The 12,398-nt window shown below is 44.0% G+C and overlaps 1 protein-coding gene across 1 annotated transcript in view; it reads left to right on the top strand.

Moving 5' to 3' along the window:
* CLYBL (citramalyl-CoA lyase) overlaps window positions 1-11,654 on the top strand; it is a 511,709-nt gene extending 500,055 nt beyond the window's left edge. Inside the window, exon 9 of the transcript XR_011026162.1 lies at window positions 11,613-11,654. The gene's annotated coding sequence lies outside the window, so the exon portion shown is untranslated. The remainder of the gene's footprint in view (window positions 1-11,612) is intronic.
* Window positions 11,655-12,398: the final 744 nt, after the last annotated feature.

Genomic DNA, 12,398 nt, shown 5'->3' with positions numbered 1-12,398 from the left:
GGCAGATTTCATTTTTTTTTTGTCACAAGTTAGCAGAAATGGAACCTTTTTTTTTTTTTTTTTTTGTCTCAAAGTGTCATTTTCTGCTAACTTGTGACAAAAAATAAAATCTTCTATGAACTCACCATTCCTCTCAGTGAATACTTTGGGATGTCTTCTTTCCAAAATGGGGTCATTTGGGGGGTATTTATACTATCCTGGAATTTTAGCACCTCATGAATCCTGACAGGTGCTCAGAAAAGTCAGAGATGCTTCAAAATGGGAAAATTCACTTTTGGCACCATAGTTTGTAAACGCTATAACTTTTACCCAAACCAATAAATATACACTGAATGTTTTTTTTTATCAAAGACATGTAGAAGAATAAATTTGGCCAAAAACGTATATAGAAATTTTACTTTAATTTGAAAAATATCAGCACAGAAATTTAAAAAATCATTTTTTGACAAAATTCATATCTTTTTTGATGAATATAATAAACACTAAAACTCGCAGCAGCAATCAAATAGCACTAGTGACAAGAAAAGGGGGTAAAATTCATTTAGATAGTAGGTTGTATGACCGAGCAATAAACCGTTAAAGCTGCAGTGGTCTGAATGGAAAAAAAGGCTCTGGTCCTTAAGGGGCGGCTCTTTAAGGGGCGGCAAGACTGTGGTCCTTAAGTGGTTAAAGAGAAACTCCGACCAAGAATTGAACTTTATCCCAATCAGTAGCTGATACTCCCTCTTACATGGGAAATCTATTCCTTTTCACAAATAGACTATCAGGGGGCGCTGTATGGCTGATATTGTGGTGAAACCCCTCCCACAAGAAACTCTGAGTACGTACTCCTGGCAGATTCCGGTCTGTGAACCTTAAGGCAATGTGGGAAATAGCTGTTTACAGCTGCCAAAAAAGCATGCAGCAGCTACAGCACCTGCCAACAGTAAAAATGTCACCATGTAATAAATGTCAGAATGTAAATTAGGGATTTAACCACTTGCCGACCGAACGCTTATACCGTGCGTCGGCAAAGTGGCAGCTGCAGGACCAGCGACGCAGTACTGCGTCGCCAGCTGCAGGCTGATTAATCAGGAAGCAGCCGCTCGCGCGAGCGGCTGCTTCCTGTCAAATCACGGCGGGGGGCTCCGTGAATAGCCTGCGGGCCGCAGATGGCGGCTCGCAGGCTAAATGTAAACACAAGCGGAAATAATCCGCTTTGTTTACATTGTACGGCGCTGCTGCGCAGCAGCGCCGTAAGGCAGATCGGCGATCCCCGGCCAATCAGCGGATAGACGGATAGCGTCCTGTGCAGCCCCGATCACCGGGGGGACAGGTAGGAGAGGGAGGGGGGTGAATGTCGCCGCGGAGGGGGGATTTGAGGTGCCCCCCCCGCCAGCCACACGCAGGCAGGAGAGATCGGACCCCCCCAGGCCAGCACATCATCCCCCTAGTGAGGAAAAAAGGGGGGTGATCTGATCTCTCTGCCTGCACCCTGATCTGTGCTGGGGGCTGTAGAGCCCACCCAGCACAGATCACATAATTCAATGCTGGTCCTTAAGGGGGGGTAAAGGGTGGGTCCTCAAGTGGTTAAAAGATTTTACAGTGGGCAAACATTGACTAAATCATTTATACATAATTATTGTAAAAAATGAAGCACTTTTTTTTATTACATTTTCACTATAGATGGGCCGAACCTCCGATTTTAGGTTCGCGAACCCCGTTCGCGAACCTCCGTGAAAGGTTTGGTTCGCGGAAAAGTTCGCGAACCGCAATAGACTTCAATGGGGATGCGAACTTTGAAAAATAGAAAAAATGATGCTGGCCACAAAAGTGATGGAAAAGATGTTTCAAGGGGTCTAACACCTGGAGGGGGGCATGGCGGAGTGGGATACATGCCCAAAGTCCCGGGGAAAAATCTGGATGTGACGCAAAGCAGCGTTCTAAGGGCAGAAATCACATTGAATGCTAAATTGCAGGCCTAAAAGTGCTATAAAACATCTTGCATGTGTATACATCAATCAGGGAGTGTAATTAGAGTTCTGCTTCACACTGACACACCAAACTCACTGTGTAACGCACCGCAAACAGCTGTTTGCGTAGTGATGGCCATGCTGGACTGGTGCGCACCGTGGCGAGAGTGTAGGCCGTGACGGTTTTCAAGCCCATATGGTCGCCGGGCTGTGGTAGCTCAATGATAGAACAATAGTGACTGTCCAGCTGATCAAATTTGGTCTGACCACAATGAAGCAACAACCTTATTATCTTCTTGTATGTAGGTAGGCATAGGTAGGAGTCCCAGTATAGGTAGGTAGGCATAGGTAGGAGTCCCAGTATAGGTAGGTAGGCATAGGTAGGTGTCTCAGTAGTTAGCTAGGCATAGGTAGGAGACCCAGTATAGGTAGGTAGGCATAGGTAGGTGTCCCAGTAGTTAGCTAGGCATAGGTAGGAGACCCAGTATAGATAGGTAGGCATAGGTAGGTGTCCCAGTAGTTAGCTAGGCATATGTAGAAGACCCAGTATAGGTAGGTAGGCATAGGTAGGAGTCCCAGTATAGGTAGGTAGGCATAGGTAGGAGTCCCAGTATAGGTAGGTAGGCATAGGTAGGTCCCCTAGTATAGGTAGGTAGGTAGGTGTCCCCATATAGGTAAGTAGGTGCCCCAGTAGTTAGGTAGGCATAGGTAGGTGTCCCAGTATAGATAGTTAGGTGGGGCCTGGCTGGCACAGTAATAACAATTACAAAGGTCCAGCTGCAACAGATAGGGCTGTATAATGTCAGTGTCAGTGAGCAACACACAAAAAAATAACACATCAGGAAAACATTAGCTCTCAAAAGAGCTGTTGAGGGGTGCTATTTTAGCAATAACAATCAGCCAGGAGCAAGCCAAGAGTCTAACTAATCTTTCCCTAGGAAAAAAAATCTGCAGCAGCTCTCCCTAGTCTGTCTATTTGCAGCAGGCACACGAGTGAGTGTCATGGCCAGCGAGCCTGCCTTATATAAGGGGGGGTCAGGCTCCAGGGCTTAGTGTAGCCTGAATGGCTACAATGTGCCTGCTGACTGTGATGCAGAGGGTCAAAGTTGACCCTCATAGTGCATTATGGGGCGAATTGAACTTCCGCAAAAGTTCGCCTGGTGCAGGCGAACTCAAACCCCCAAAGTTTGCCTGGAACCGTTCGCCGGCGAACCGTTCGGCCCATCTCTAATTTTCTCTCTCCTCTCTACTCCCGTAGCTCACTTAAAAGCTCCCGGGATCCTCTTCCGGCTGGCCAGGTCAGGACTTACTGTGCAGGCTCCGGCTGGGCTGTGCACCTCCTACAGTGCGCACCCGTGGCCAGAAGCACACTGCGCATGCGTATGATGTCATGCGCATGACACAGTAATGTCATGCACAGTGCACCACGGAAGGCCAGGTGGTAATATATGCCTGCTCGGGGGGGGAAAGGGGGGGTTTCTCAAAACCATTTGAGCTCTGGTATTCTTTAAGTTTCCGGACAATATTGGCATTTCAGCAGTGGCACTATTAACCTCCTTGCCGGTCTAATTAACGCCGGCAAGGAGGCAGCACATAACTTTTTTTTTTTAATTTTTAAATCATGTAGCGAGCCCAGCGCTCGCTACATGATAGCCGCTGAGCGGCGGCATCCCCCCACCCACTCTGATCGCCTTCGGCGATCAGAATAAGCAGGAATTCCCGTTGAGAACGGGATTTCCTGCAGGGCTTCCCTGGTTGCCATGGCGACGGGGCGGGATGACGTCACAGGGAATCCCGATCTGCCCCTCAGCGCTGCCTGGCACTGATTGGCCAGGCTGCGCAGGGGTCTGGGGCGGGGGGTGGCTCGGCGCGGCGGGTAGCGGCGAATCGGCGGGTAGCGGCGGCAATTGCGTACTACACGCAGCTAGCAAAGTGCTAGCTGCATGTAGGAAAAAAAATTATGCAAATCGGCCCAGCGGGGCCTGAGAAATCTTCCTGCGCAGGTTACCCCGAGCTGAGCTCGGGATAACCGGCAAGGAGGTTAAACAACTTTTCCATATACCATCTAAGTGATATATACTCCATACAGCGCTGCGGAAGATGTTGGCGCTATATAAATACTAAATAATAATAGTTGGGGTTTTTTCAGGAAAATGTATGCTTTCTCTAATTAATATTTTTTGCTAAAAATTATTTTATTTTATAATAATTTTACAGGGAAATATTCCCACAGTTATAAAACACATTACAATATATTCTTTGTCCTTTCCTAGTTAAAATGATGCTGCACCTGCCTTATTTCATAGGGGCTGGGCATGTGGCAGATCATTATTCCCAGCCTGGGTATCTGTAGTGATCTAATGAGTCTCAAGGGAGCAATTTAGGGGCCTCAGTCCTGTACAGATGCGTTGCTAGGCAATAGCAGAGCAATGCATCTGTACAGCATTGGCGCCCCAAACTGCCCCCCTAGTAATTGCATCCCATCAGTCATTAAAGGTGTACAAACAAGTATAGGTGTTACAGGGGTTAATAGGCTAGGTATGGGGTTTAGACAACAAAATGTTTTTTTTTATTTTCTTTTATTGTGACCTTGTCACTTGAACTTTTTTTTTTTCTTACTTGTGACTTCTAACTTTCCATTTTAATTTGCATTCCTGACCACCTGCTTTCATATGTGACAGTTTTATAAGTGCTACTTGCCAGGCAGTTGATAAGACACCTTTTAACTCATTTCGGACCACAAGGCCTTTTTTTCACGCAACCATTCAGTGATCATTGTGATGGGCTCACAGAGATAACCTGGTAAGGAGCCAATGATTGGCTTGGGACTGTGGAAAGCTACGGCATAGAATCTAGGCCTTGACTACTGCTATGCCCTTCTGTCTGGTCTCCCTATGACCTGAATTGCCCCGCTGCAGTCCGACATGAATGCAGCAGCCAGAATTATCCACTGCTCCCATCACTCCACCACAGCGGCTCCCCTCTGTGAATCCTTCCACTGGCTTCCTATCCAGTCCAGAATCAAGATACTGTGTCTGGCCTACAAATCTGTCCACAAAACCTGCCCAACCTACATTTCTGATCTGACTCAAAGGTACACACCTAGCCGCTCACTCCGCTCCTCCAATGAACTTCGCCTGACCGCCCCCTTCGTCACCCAGTTCCAAGCATGACTTCAGGACTTCTCAAGAGCTTCTCCAACAACACTATGGAACTCCTTACCTCCCCACATTAGGGCTGCGCCCTCCTTCAACATCTTCAAAAAGGCCCCTCAAAACGCACCTTGTCACTCTGGTCTACTCCTCCTCACTGGTGCTCTAAACCCGCAGCTGAACTCTGGTCGCTACCTCTCTCTCTAGATTTTAAGCCTTTGGCAGGGTCTTCCTCCTTGTGTCTCCTACCTGTTCACACAGCTCCATTACCGGAAACCCATCCTATGGATCTGAATGAGCTCAACTGGCCTAATCTGCATGCTTCCGTCCAGTGACTGACTGAGCATTACCTTGTACTCATACTGTGCTGCGTGATCTGGTTTGCATGTATTCCTGTACTCTTATTGCTGTATGTCTCCCCTAAATATTGTCTGTAACCTTAACTTATGTCCAGCGCTGCATAATATGTTGGTGCTTTATAAATACAATAAATAAATAAACCTCCGTGGTTCCAAGCCGGTTAATAAGACACATCAGTACTGGGTGTTGTTTATTCACAAGCAGAGAATGTAAATTATGCAAAGTAAACAGCTGTGTCTGGCAGGAAATAAAACTTCTACAGCCATCGGAGACACACACGTTGTACTGTGACTGCAGACACACACACATTGCACTGCCATCACAGGCACACACATTGTACTGCAACTGCACACACACATGTACTGCCTTTTCAGACATATATTGTAGTGCCACTGCAAACACACACATTGTGCTTGATTCACAAAAGAGTCCTAACTGTTAGCACGGCCGTTTTTGCGCGAATTTTCGCACTGCGCGCTCTTGTGAATTTTCGCGCGAAATGCTAACGTTTTGCGCGCGAATGAGAATTTTTGCGCAAAAACTATATCGATTTCGCACGAAATTTGCATTTGCGCGCGAAAACATTGTCGTTTCGCGCAAAAAATCGTGATCGTGTGCAATGCAAAAATTTGCGCGAAAACGGCCGTGCTAACAGTTAGCACTCTTTGGTTAATCAAGCCCATTGTGCTTCCACCACAGACACATGAATTGTGCTGCTACCACAGATGCACATGTTGTGCTGCCTCTGCAGACATATACATTGTACTGCCCAGGGCAGGTTCAAGACTTTTTGCTGTCTGAGGAAATTTTGAGGATGCACCCCCCCCCCCCCTTCCTTCCCGATTTGGAATGATCGCACAGCACCTGACAATTTACTCTGCATTATTTAATGTTTTCCCATGACATGCTGCAGCTCAACACTGTAGCACACTGGCTGGCTGTGAGTTTGTGAGAAACAAACTGCCCACCCTCAGCCACTCCATTCCTCCTCAGTCATGTCAGCAGTGCCAACACCATCCTTCTGCTGTGCAAGTCAAAGGAAACTATGCTGCTCTCCTGCCTCCCCCCTCCTCACTCACTGTCAGACTCCTCACACAGCACAACAAGCTGCTTTTCCCCAATGATGACCTCTTTACCTCGCTCTTGCTCTCCTCTCACTTCTCCACCTACTCTGACTGCATGCTGTAAGTGTAAACACAGTACAAAAATGCTGCGCCTCTAATCTCTGTGCCTGATGCAAATATTTCATCTTGCTTCATAAGTGAACCGGCCCTGGTACTGCCACTGTAGGCACACACATTGTAATGCAACTCGTGAGACACATTGTAGTTACACCTCATTCATACACATTGCACTGTCTATGGAAAAACACTTAACACGGTATTAGGTGTACCAGGGCAGATCCAGATTTTCATAATTGTTTTTGAGCCTTTTAAAAGCATTTGGGAAATTCGGGTTTTGATTTTCTACCTTTAAAATAGAATATATTGCCCGTAGATTTAAGTAGAGCATAGTAGGGTAGCTATAGAGATCCCTGCTAAACCAGACTTGTCTTGTACAAAAAATATTGTACGATATTGCCAGCTGTGCAATAAGAACAGAAGCCTGACATAAACTACGAGAAAAAATACATTGTTTCTTTAGACGTATATAAAAATTAAGTTTTATCACAGGAGCCACATGTATTTATTGATTTATAATACCTGACATCTTGTATAGCTCACACACACATATACTCCCCACCATCAGATTCACTATGGCAATCTGGTGTTTATCCAGCTGAAACAAACAAACAACATTGTGTCTAATGAGTCAATAATCAGTTACTAGAAGAATAGGTCAACTTATTATTAAAATGTATCTTCTTCAATGCATTGTTCCTTTCAGACGTGTGATGCTGTGGTTAGTCTACTGTAGAGCATATAATAGGCCAGCAACCATTTTACATGTTTGCATATTAGCACATTTGTTTTAAATGAAATGCATGGATTTCCCCCGTTGAGTTGTTCAGTTCTGCCACCAGAAGGACTCCACTTTACAGTAAACATCATCTGCTTTACGTTTTGTACCATGACACTTTGCTCCACACTGTGGATATCAGTGTATTCTTAAAGGGACTCCGAGCAGTGCAGAAACTATGGGAAGATGCATATCATTTTAAAGCTCTCTTTCTCCTCTTTCCAATGATATATAAACCGTCGCTCTACGCTTTTTAGTTTTCGCTATTTTCGTGATTGAAATTGCCGCGGTCGCTAAAAGGCGTAGGGCGACGATTTAGGTGTCGCCAGAAAGAGGAGAAAGAGAGCTTTAAAATGATATCCATCTTTCCATAGTTACATTGTATCACACAGGGCGACTTTTTCTGCTGAATGGAGCTGCTGACACTGGGGAAAGTGTTGTCCTGTGTAATACAAGTAACTATGGGAAGATGGATATCATTTTAAAGCTCTCTTTCTCCTCTTTCTGGCGACACCTAAATCGTCACTCTACGCCTTTTAGTTTTCTTTATTTTCGCGATTGAAATCGCGGCCGCTGCAATTTCAATCACGAAAATAGCGAAAACTAAAAGGCGTAGGGCGGCGGTTTATATATCATTGGAAAGAGGAGAAAGAGAGCTTTAAAATGATATGCATCTTTCCATAGTTCCTGCACTGCTCGGAGTCCCTTTAAATGATGGAAGATCACAACTTTCTGTATAGAGCTTTGTATACACACTATGAAAACCTAAGCCAAGGTGGTCTTATGGAGCCTCTTCAGCTTAGAATGTACAGCTGCCTCCCAACATCATTTAACTGATTCCGGACCACGCTGATTGAAATCTATGCCCCGTTTGTGTCCTCTTATTCCTGCCAGGATATAGATTTCAATCAGCCCCGTCACAAAGTCGTTCTAGCCATTCACGCCACTGCCCACACTCACTCCACTCTCACGCTGACAGCAGAGCTTCCGTATCTCGGTAAGGAAACAATTTTATTGCCTCCTGACCCCATGATTACTTTGAGCCAATCACAGTAATCACTGAGTTTCTAAGGGAAAGTGCAGCTCTGGTCCTAAAGGGGACAGCACCGTCCAGTCCCGAAAGTGTTTTAAGGTCTGGCACGCTAGATTTTTAAATGAGAGCGACAAACAAATGCATTGTTTCCCTACTTGCCCCTCTTCTACCCTCCATAGCCATAGTGCAAGTCACTCTCTGTGTCTGCAAATGCTCATGCCTTGTACTGTCGATTTACAGTTATTGTGCATGTCTGCACAGCTTAAGAGTTGATTGTCTAAGGAAAGGTTGGTAAAGATGTTCATATTCAACCATTTCTTTGACCCTTTACTGGAAATAATCTTTACCTGATAATCAATTAATCTCCACTAATCTGCCCAGATATTTTTCATACATGACTATCATGTGTCTATGAAAATGCCAAACGGAATTAAAAAGACTTCTCCTATACAATGCCAAATTATCTGATAGTTGCCAATGCATGTCTGCTGAAACAACGCCACTGGGTATTGTTTCGGTTTAAATTAGAAAGGTCTGCTAAATAGCAAATAGATAAACATTAAGGCATGCATGCAGCCTGATATATGTTGATATAGCCATCGCTCAGTAAATCTGCATTAAAAAATATGGTATATGCTGCTTTGTAACTTAACCCATTTTGTAAATTGCTGTTATTGAAATTACCTTACTGATGCTGTCTGCACCCATCTAGCATTTTTAACAAATGCGAAATTATGCTTCCGTACAGTCATAGTGACCGTCCACTGTAGACATATGTATTCCAAATATTCCCCTTATTTGCTCAGTGCTTCATTTCTTTAGTCCAGTGTGCTCACAGCTGGCAGCACAGTATACAACAATAGATTTGAGCAGGAAGGATAAGGAGGAGAACAATGGGCTCAGCCTACACTCTGCCAAGATGACCCAGCACTCCTCATATCTCAGAGATGCATCTTCATACACACACTATATTCTCAGCAAAGGCGGTCCCAACCGAGAATTAGTGGCTCATTTTGTAGACCTGAAATAATAGTGAGGCTTGATATGTTCAGTCTGCACAGTGATCTATATAGTATAGAGTGAGAAGGTGCAGGAAATCAGGAAGCCTCCCCCTGGAGGGAAATGCAACTGGTGTGAAACTTACAGATTTAACTGAGCAGAATAAGAAATTAACATTGTTTATTTTATTTATGCAGTTTAGTGCCATGAAAACGGCAAATACAGTCCAGAGCTGGCAAATTATTTTCAATCCTCTTGTTTAAAGAAATACATGTAGAGAGCTGCCTACTTATGGTACAGATTTGTGAATGAATCTATTCATATCCATAGCAGAAAAATGTTTAGGTATGGCTATAATGGAATGCACCTTTCACATGTGCAATAAAGACGCTTACATGTTCATTGTCCTATAATCTAGTGTTCTGCAATAAACGGGAACAGCTTCTAGCTGATTTTATTAGTGGTTTGTATAAAGCTGCATCATGTCTGTTTTCTACTTACGGGCGAATAAACGAAAGCACTATTGTAATCGTAAGCAGTGGCTACCTATTTCCTGCATCAACCTGTGGTGACACATTACCACGTAGCCGTTTAATTGAATTTCATCATTTAGCTCTTATTCATGTGACAATGAACATCATTGTTTTTAGAATCCTCCAAGCTTGACTCAATCATATCAGTCCATGATACATCACTTTAAGCTTCTTGCATTTAAGGAAGAAACATGTCACCGCTGTGGCTGTAAAGATTTGCTTATTGGGTAATATATTCTTTGTTGTGTGAAGCACACTGCAGTGATTGTTGTTTTTCCATTAATGGACTCTATGTGACACTTCCTGTTGGTTTTTACAGCACAAATTTCAGAATATTGATATAGAACCATGTAATAATCTTAACTGTAGTTGCCTTGAACAAAGGATGCCAATGTCTACATTATTGTACGTTATTGCTGTGAACAATAACAGTCCTATAATTGCAGATGAATAACACAGAACAAATCCTTTGTTGGGAACACGCAGCCTCTCTGCTGCTAATAGAATGCAACTTGCACTAATTTGATGCTAGGTTGAACAGATGCTGCATGATATGGAACAAATCAAGAAGTAAACTGATAGATTTGCTAGAGCACGCCTATCAGTCCACTGGATATATGCTAGAGAATCTGCCGTAAACATTTCTCTTAACTGCTGTCTTGCTCTATTCATAGTTGCTCATTATCAAAGATGTTGAATCTAGTTTGTATCAAAGGTGTAGTTACAAAAACATTACTTTTTCAGAAAAATAAGACAGAACGGTTATATATAGGAATGATCTTTTCTCACACTACATTTCTCTTTCCCCTTTCTAAACCCTAAAGGTGTATACACAGAGCAATTAGTGTTGACCATCAGACTCAAGCTCAGTCCTGCTGGTGGCACTGCATGAAATGAGCACAGTACAGATACATCGCTCTGGTATGCCAGAGTGAAGTGTGCTGTTGCTAAGGAGGGTAGAAGAGGGACAACAATAGAACGGCTTCCAGCAGACCCAGTAAGAAAGATAACATTGCACTTGGGGTCACTGTTGTGTAAAGTGTACCTATAAGGAAGAAAAAAAATTATACATACCTGAGGAATCCTCCAGCCCCCTTCATGCTGATCACTCCCTCACCATCCTCCCAGGCTGCCTTGATTCTCCCCTAGGTGGGCCAGTAAATCCGCCAGTCCACTCCAGTCGGTGCATTCGCAGCCCTGCCGCATGTGCTCCCCATTAGCACTCCCATGGCCCGGAATGCTCCCAGCCACAGGAGTGCAACAGAGGTGTGCACATGGCCAAGCATGACTGCTTTGCTGCACCGGGCAACCCAGCAGGGGATCGGAGAGGCCTGGGAGACAGCAAGGGAGCGATCGGCTTGAAGGGGGCTGGAGGAAGCCCCAGATATGTATACATTTTTTTTCTTCCTCCATCTTAGGTTCCCCTTAAAGACTTAACACATACGGTGGCCACAGACTAGTTTAATCTAGCATGAGTATGAAACTTAAGGCGTGACTTGCACTATGTTGTCTGCCTTGAACTTTGATGGACCTGGCAGTGGACTAAAAATTGATAATTTGAAGATTAAAGACTGTAGTGGTTTCCTATGAGCCAACTTACATTTCCCCATTTTCTTTTTATCAGTTGTGGTCCAGTGCAGAAAAATATGAATGCCCCACATTTTCCTGACAGCAGATTGTGTTGCATTTTATTTGATGAATGGGACGCCTCTATTTAACATTTAAAGAAGACTCTAACAGGTAGTGCCTGTGGTAGAGCCCACCCAAATACAGATATGGTACTACCCTGTCATAGTGTGAACACAGCTTACAATAAACAATCTTTGTGCCAGTTTATGGTTACAGGTATAAGCTACCTGCTCATCACTGCCTAGTTCTAGGAAGGAGCTATCACTCACCAGTGTTGCTCTCCACGGCCTCGTGTTCACGGGTAACCCGTGATCACGAGCTGTTTTTCCTGATCACGAGGTCGGATTCCAAATTCGTGATTGCCTCGCAGATTCAGTTCCGAATGCAAATGTGATCATGGTCCAAATCCGGCTCGTGATCATGGATTTAGCCGTGATCATGGCCGTGATTAATAACCTGAAAACCCGCAGACTTTAGGGGTTAATAGCAAAGCCCCCTTACATGATATAAACACCAAATTTACATTTTTTCAAAAAGACTTTATAGTTTGAGAAAATCGATTTTAAAGTTTCAAAGGGAAATGGTATACATTTAAATGCAGTAAATGACAGTTAATGTATTTACCGCATTTACATGTATACTTTTTTCCTTTGAAACTTCCTTTGAAACTTTAAAATCGATTTTCTCAAAAACTATAAGGTCTTTTTTTTTACCTTGTTCCCACTGTTCTACTTAACATATCCTGCAAATTTGGTGTTTATATCATGTAAGGGGGCTTTGC

This window comes from Hyperolius riggenbachi, chromosome 2 (genome assembly GCF_040937935.1).
Source record: "Hyperolius riggenbachi isolate aHypRig1 chromosome 2, aHypRig1.pri, whole genome shotgun sequence".
Classification (NCBI taxonomy): Eukaryota; Metazoa; Chordata; class Amphibia; order Anura; family Hyperoliidae; genus Hyperolius; species Hyperolius riggenbachi.
Note: the sequence above shows the minus strand (reverse complement) of the source record. Positions and strands in the feature narration are given on the sequence as shown.